Source organism: Grus americana, chromosome 2 (genome assembly GCF_028858705.1).
Source record: "Grus americana isolate bGruAme1 chromosome 2, bGruAme1.mat, whole genome shotgun sequence".
In the NCBI taxonomy this organism is placed as follows: domain Eukaryota; kingdom Metazoa; phylum Chordata; class Aves; order Gruiformes; family Gruidae; genus Grus; species Grus americana.
In genome coordinates, this window is record NC_072853.1 from 46,992,724 (window position 1) to 47,000,604 (window position 7,881).

The following is a 7,881-nucleotide window of genomic DNA, read 5'->3' on the forward strand; positions in this document are numbered from 1 at the left end:
AAGTTTTGTTACATTCTGTACTGGTAACTGATTTTCATGCAACTCTTGCTCTTGCTCAGTGAAGTATTTCATACTTCAAAATGTAATTCAAAACAAAAAGCAAGGCATGCACAGATTTCCACTGATCTTAAGCTGTACTAGTAAACGTGTTGGTAGAATCTGAGCCGGTATCAAGCTTCAAGTGGTTTGTAAGGGGATTCACTGCAGTAAAGTGTCATTTTCCACATTCTCAGTTGTAGCAACAAGAGTGCCTGGATTCAAAAGACTAAATAGCCTCCTTTGTTTATTACCTAATTTGCAAAACTGCAAGCAGAGAACAACAAGGAAAGCACAGATCCCTCCTGTGAGCACTCTGACATGCCCTCTCCCCAAAAGAAGACTCATTGCTTTTAGTGCTCAGCCTTTTGCTTTGGCAACTTTTTTCAAATTGCAAGGATCCCTATTTATTGTGGCCATACATACAGTTATCTACATCTACACGTATGTATGTGTTTTGCTGGCTGCCCACATTGAGGCCCATCTGTTAGGCTGGCACACGGCCCACCAAGAAGTTGGTCGGTCCATTTCACTAAAGCGTAACTGTCAAGCCGTGATGGGCTTTGGTGGGCAGCCAAGAGCCCTTCTTTCTCCAGGGAAGCAAGCCTCCCAGGGCATCTCAAGTTTGTGTTGCACACCACATGACCATGCTCATTGACACGCATGCCAAAGCAAAGAAGACTTCAAAGAGGAAAGAAAAGAGGAGAGCTGACTGGTACTTCAGACCATGATCAAGACCTGCTTTATGGCAGTGATTACCGTGGACAATGCTTCTGTGGCTAAGCACAGGCCAACCATCATTTAACTTTAACTCTGGCACCAATCAAGTACAACAAGGCAATTGTGAGGAAACTCAATAGATGTAAATAGCCTCTATACAGGGCAATTCTGCGAGGCATAAGGGCACATACAAATGCCCTACAAAAGGCAGCTCCTTTCACAGTGTGCAGATTTAGTGAGTAACTACAGTTGCCCAGGAACCAGGGGTCGAGATCAGAACAACATGCATCAGATCTTCAATCAGCTCAAATCTTTCTAGGAAGATCATACTACCATCTTGGGCACACTGCTCCCTCTTACATTGCTGATTAAATCTGATCTTTACTTTTCTACTCGCACTATGTTTCATCTTTATCACTTGAAGACAGAGGTGGGTTGTGGTTTACTGTTGGGTTTTAATCTTTTAATGGTAATAATTACATTCCAGAAAATGTTGCATTATCTTCTACTTTTCCTCTAGTCACCTGTGAACTCAGGCACTGGGAAGCTGCTTTGGGACCACTCAACGTGGCTCTTCCTCCTGGATGGAACCAGCTCACCCATCCTGCCTGGTGCCAAGCATGGTGCAAACACAGTTCCACCTTCCTGCACAAGCCAAGATAAACAGTTCAACGTGGTCTAACTGCTCAATGGATCTATTCACCCATAAGCATGACAAGCAAATTCTGGTGCTAAACCATCAGCTCCTCTGTTCCTCAGGAAGGCCCAAGGGCAAAATTATATCAGGCTTTTATTTAAACCAACATGGTTAAACTTCACCAGTTTTACCAGTTAAAGGAGCCTCCACTTGCACCCACTGTGCAAGGAGTTGGCAATCAGGGGGAAGTTCTTGCTGAACTTTTTGAAAAGCTGCAGATAACGCTGAAAGATTTCCTATCCCCTGTTAATTTTCGTCATGTCAGAAAAATCTTACGTTACGATTCTTTACATCACAAAACAGTTTATAGAAGTCACTGTCACATCACATTTTAATTGCTGTTACCTCTTTAGACAACAAAGCCAAGGCAGAGCTTGTCAGCGCCAAGAGAAAAGAAAATCAAGTATGCTTCTGAAGTTTGAATTTCATTTTAAGCAAAATAAGCAGAGGCATCCAGACCATTACATGAGGAAATTTCACATGAATCTTCTACTTCATTTTTGTAGATCTCCACCCCTAGCTCTTCTGACATCTCTTCCAGCTAAGAAGATTAAAAAAGCCCAAATCATTTGAGATACTGCATTGCTTCTTGGCATCAATCTGGTAGAGGATTTAACTGAAAAGAGCCTTTATTTTTGTACTTTGTACATTATAGGATGGATTTCTGTTAAGTTGTAATCTCTTTTGAACAATTATAAAAATCTCTGTATTTCCCTTTACAGGCTGTTCTGGTTATACAGAGCATCCTTATACAAATGCAGCCTCTGTACAATAAAAGATACAGCTCAAGATTTCCCTCTGGGTCCTTGTGGCATACGCACAGGTATGTGAACTGTCAGTGGTCCTTATCCCATAATCAGTATAAACGTAGTGGTTACAGGAGGAGAAGATGACGTCACACATTTAACGGTAAAGGTTTTGCACAGCATACAGGAACAGCATAAAATAATTATATTCCCTAGCAGCAGTTGTGGATATGCTGTGGACAGGTAGTACAGTTGCGATCTCTTTCTCTCTTCACTTCGAGGAAGAAAATACACTAGGACTGGATTTATGCCATCATAAATGAGAGAAGGATTTAGCCCCATACATTTCAGTCTTGGCTATCTTAAGTAGCAGGGCAAAACCTTGGCTCTACTGAAGTCAATAGCAAAACACTATTGATTTCCAGGGGGCATGATATTACTTTGCGACTTCATGGTGTTCCATTTCTATGGTAACCAAATCCAAACAAGAGGTATTTGAAGGCTTTTCTTAGATCTCCATCTCTCTAGAGTTGAGATGGATTTCTCTGGAGATTTCCAGTTCTGGTATGACTTTCTTCATCAGTGCAACTAGTCTCAGGTTTCTTGATCTCCACACCAGGACACAAAGACTACCAAAACTTCCAAGTTCTTGCAAGTGGCTTGGCACTTCATCTCAGTTGCCAAGACTGCTAAACCCTCCCTGTGTTGATTTCTCCACATGTGACATTCTAGATGTCTATACATCTAGAGAATACAATAGGTGTATCTAACTTAAAAACAAATAAAGCATTTAAGCTTTAATTGGAATTGGTATGCTTTAGACCTAAATTGGCACATCTTTCCTGTGTGTTTTCTAATGTGTCTTCATTGTAACTGTTTCCCAATTTAAGGCAATGCGAGAAGACAGAAGCTTTTTTTGCAAGACTGTTAAAACACACACACACCACCCCAAACCCAGTGCAAACATCTGTGATGATCACAAAACAGTGACCAGTTACATTCACAAGATTTAAAAAAATACACAGATCAATAATGCACTGCTATGAGTTTCAGCTAAAACCCTTTTTTTTTTTTTTTCAAACACAGTCCCTCTTGTAGCTTTTGTAATGAAGTAGGAGAGGGAGCTGTTGCATTACACTCTTCCAGGCCATTCCAATTGCTTTACGCACAATTGCCCACCATTGCCCCCTCCTTATTTTCAGCAAAAGCGTCATTCTTGTGCTGTTTGTGTAACTGGACAGAATTTCGAGCATCTCCTCCCAAATGATTATAAATCAAGGAACTTTCATGCTCTGTTAGCTTGAGAAGATGGTGTTATTAATGATTGCTATTCAAGGAAGTTCAGAGTAAGTGTCTAAGTGAAAACATCTCTGATGTAAGGCTTTGTTTTGTTTCTGAAAACAGCTGAGTGAGCAGTCTTCACTCTCACTGTTTAACATATTTCTGAGGCTACCACCTCTAAGAAATTTCAATTATTTTCATTAGCTTAGCAATAACAGCAGCTTCCTCTGGAATCAGAAACAATACTGCCATTCCACAGCAGCACTCATAAAAGTCATTTAGCTTAGACAAATATTGGAGCCTATGAAGATGCAACACTGCTCTTACTCCTCTACTCTTTATCCAGTTTCAGAAATCTGAAAAAGCTAGTGCAAATCTACAATGCAAAAAGTGAAAACGTAAGCATTAGGTCATACTACTATTGGATTTGAAACAACGTAAGAAATGAATACATATGGCCTGGCATACACCGTGATTTCCCACATGATCCTAGCCAACAGCCTTTCATTTCAATAGAAGCAGGACCAACTCTGCAAAGAAAAGGCATCTCATAGTCAGAGAACTAATTAAATGAGTTTTTCACCTGCTAGTTACTGGCCTAGGTGCACAATGAATGCAATGCACCCCGTGCATGAATACCACCGAATACCAAATTTAAAGATAAGAGGTCTGACTCATCACTCCATTGCACCACTTTTGTGCCTACGGGGCTCCATGTTCTTCCATGGTGACTCAGTCCCAAGACTCCCCTCTCTCCAGGAAAAACATGACAAGTCACACAGTACATGTCAGACTTAACCATCAACAACAATCCCCGTTTGCATGGCAAAACTAATTGGAATGTAACATTCCACACCACTTACATTTTGCTGTTATGCCTTGCGATAGGAACATACATAATTAATGTAAAGAGCAGCAGTTTAAAACATAGTCGTTAGAATTAACCCTGTGACACCTGGCAATACACTTAAGGAGCCCTGTTTAAGAAAAGTCCTTGCCAAATGTTAATAGTGTGGATATGTGCATGCTGAGATTAACAGCACAGAATTAAGTAGAAGGAGATTAGTCACTGGAACAAGAAGTTTCTCTAGAACAATTCTCATTCCAAGATTGCTGCCTTCACTTTCCTAACCCAAACCTGCTGAAACAGAAGAAACTTTTTGGACAACTGTAAGATAGGCATTGACTATTTCTTCTGAAAGGACACAGTGTGTTTATGACAGCTATTTTTGGCTTTCAGCTATACAAATATAAAACACCACGAGGCCGATTTTCTTCTCAGTTTCATGTCAGTATATATTCATTGATTTCAGTGCAATTATATCTGATTATTTGCCTGGAATGGAAGTTACACAGATCAGTGCTGACCCTTATAGGCAATTCTGAATAGACCGGGCAAAACAGATAGGAGGAGATAATCTATTCTACAGTCCCGACAGCGTACAACTGTAGAAATCAAGGAAATCATTAACGTTCAAAAGCTAAACACAAAACAAAACAAAACAAAAAAATCTATCCTTCACCTTCCTCTAAACATTAATAGATTGCTATCCGGCAGCTTAGCATAATGTAGTTTGTGCTCTTTTCTGTTGTTTAGCTGTGGGACTGGTAGGTTACCCTAGCGCATGGAGATCACACGTTTGTTTTCAGGACTGGGTCCTGAAGTACTTCCCAGGGAGAGCTAAATCTACCATGGTCAAGCCTGCACAGTTTAGCCAACCTCGGCATCGGTGCACACAAACAGTAACACATCAAAAACTGCTTGTGGAAATGATTACACACCATTGGGGAGCCACATATACTGAATATTACGTGCATGACTTACCCACTTGCCTGTGATCACAGTGTGCACACGTATGTAATTTTGTATTTACTACCACCACTGCAAGACTACAGCACCTCATTCTGATTACAGTTATATCTCATTGAGAGGTCAAGTCAGGAGCTGATATTTTATGTGTGACTTTTTATAGGAAGGGAAGATTTATTTTTAGGCATTCAGTTCTTTGAATTTAACTTTGTCTTGTGATAAAGAAAAAATAAAATGCACATAAAACCACAAAAACGTCTAATGCATTAAATACCAACTTTGAATAAATAGAGGAACTTGACTGCTGACTGCAACAGAAGGGTGAAACCCAAAAATGTGTCAGTAGGATCATTCTCTTTTGAGGAGCAATATAAAGACATGAACTTAAAATAGATATGGCATTGGCTTTTATCTCATGCTCACTTACCCTTTGACAGCCAGAAACCAGCACGACTATAAAAATCTAGCACTCACTACACTCTAGTTGCCATCATTTAATTAGTGAATAGGTGTCCAGTTGCGTGCATGTTCCTAAGTGTGGCAGACAACCTGGCGTTGAAGTAAAAGTTACTGAAACAGCTCCATAGCTATGATAGGGTTAAACCACAGAATCCATGCCTTTACTCCCCATTATTATTAAACTACTTCTATATCCCAACAACAAGGGGAAAAGCAGAAGTACAGCATTCAGAAGCAAACAGTAAGTTACAAAACTTCAAACACAACATGATATATTGAAAGTCTACAAGCACCAGGTTTGTGATGCTGCTTCTTACTTGGTGAACCTCTCATTTTGACATCATCTGGGCCACCAGTAACTATCGAGGATTATCAGACAACATTGATTCCCACCAATGCTGAGAGTAATACCTAAAACACTGCCCATGCTGGGAAGCGGATCCAGTGAATAAGCACTAGATTCAGCTGACCACCGTGGTCGCCAGCAATATTTAATTTTAGGTGGCAGCTACTGTTCAGCATCGAGTGCAATACAAACTAGTTTGGCTGCAATGACTAAGATTTTCACCGCCAATTACCAAAGTTTACCAATGAGTCAGTGAACGCACAGGTAAAGGCAGTGCTGCTGCGTTATGGGGTGCCGTCCTTTCATCCCTTTTACCTCAGACATTCGTAAGACGTGACAGCAGCTGAGCAGGGACAACCGGGAGCACGCCGGGGTCCCTCTCCCCGTGCCGAAGGACTCAAGGACCCGCTGAATAGAGCGGCTGGGTGGGTCACTAGGAGATAGCCCGGTCGTGCTGCATGCCTGTGCACACTTGCACACTCGCACACACCTGACAGGGCCGGGAGCGCCTCAGCAAGCAGCGAACCCGCTCTAAGAACAAGCGGGAGCGCGGTACGACCCCACCGGGGTGGGGAGGGCGGAGAAGGGGAGGACCCGGGACGGCGGCCGCCGTCCCGGGCCCCCCCCCCCCCCCCCGATGCTGCCCCCACCCCGCCGAGGCCGTCCCCCACACCCGGACACAGGCGTCTCCGTGGCGCTGAGGGGGGGAAACCCCGGTCGCCCCCCGCCCGCTGCCCCACACAGGTAAACGGCAACAGGCGGCGCCCCCCGCCCGGCACCACGGACCCGCTGCCCCAGCCGGGATCGCTACCTCAGGAAAGCTCTGTAGGCTCCCGCCGCCGCCTGCTCCCGCCGCTGCCGCCGCCGGGGCGGATCAGCTGATATTTACCTGTGAGGTAATGCACGCTCCGTAAGGTCACCGTGCACCCGCCGGCACACGGTGCCAAGCAGGAGGGACGCCGGGAGCGGGAGTTGTTCCTTCGCCACCACCGCCGCCGCGCACGGCGCCGGAGCGGGGCGGCCGCGCCGCGCAGAGGCAGAGGCGGCCGCTGCCGCTGCAGCTCCTGGCACATGCTGCAGGTGTCAGCGCAGGAGCTGCCCCGCCGCCCGCCCGCCGCGCCCGCCCCCCCCCGTTGCGCATGCGCGTCCGCCCCACCGCGCCGGCGCGATGCTACTGCGCCGGCGCCCTGCGGTGGTTGAAGCCGCCGCGAAGCCGTTGCCCGGCTCCGACGCTCCCCTCGGGGGACGCTTCTCCGCCAGCACCGCCGCGCGCGCGGGGGGGAGGGGGCGGCAGGAGGGATGACGTAGTGGGGTGTGGGGTAGGGGCGAGGCCAAGCGGCGAGCCGGGGCCGCGGCAATACCCCCCGGAAACCGTCCGGTGGGGCGAGGCTCCGTGACGGGGGTGCGGGCACGACCCCCTCCTCCCTCTCGGGGTGGCGGGCGGGCCGGGGGAGCGGCGCGGCGAGCTGGTAGGGAGGGATGATGTCATCCTCTTCTCCCGGGGAGGGGCGGGGCGGGGACGGGGCTTCTCCCGGGGCGGGGCGCGGCGCGACGCGGAGCCCCCCCGGGGCTGGGAGGGGGGAGCGGGCACGTTTTAAACCTCCGGCAGTGTAAAACCCGCACGCTTCGGAACGCGCTGCCCCGGGCGGGGTGGGCGCCGCGCCCCGGGGAAGGGAGAGGGTCAGGATCGATCGCTCCGGCCGTGGCGCAGCAGCGGGGCGCAGCAGCGGGGCGCGGCGGGGCTGGGCAGCCGCCGGGAGAAAGCACCCTAAACACGGGGGGTGCT

General features: G+C 46.9%; 1 protein-coding gene across 2 annotated transcripts in view; it reads right to left on the reverse strand.

The window, feature by feature from the left end:
• Positions 1-7,200, reverse strand: part of DTNA (dystrobrevin alpha) — a 231,605-nt gene extending 224,405 nt beyond the window's left edge. For both annotated transcript variants that reach the window (XM_054815374.1, XM_054815372.1), the window contains exon 1: positions 6,985-7,200. The gene's annotated coding sequence lies outside the window, so the exon portion shown is untranslated. The remainder of the gene's footprint in view (positions 1-6,984) is intronic.
• Positions 7,201-7,881: the final 681 nt, after the last annotated feature.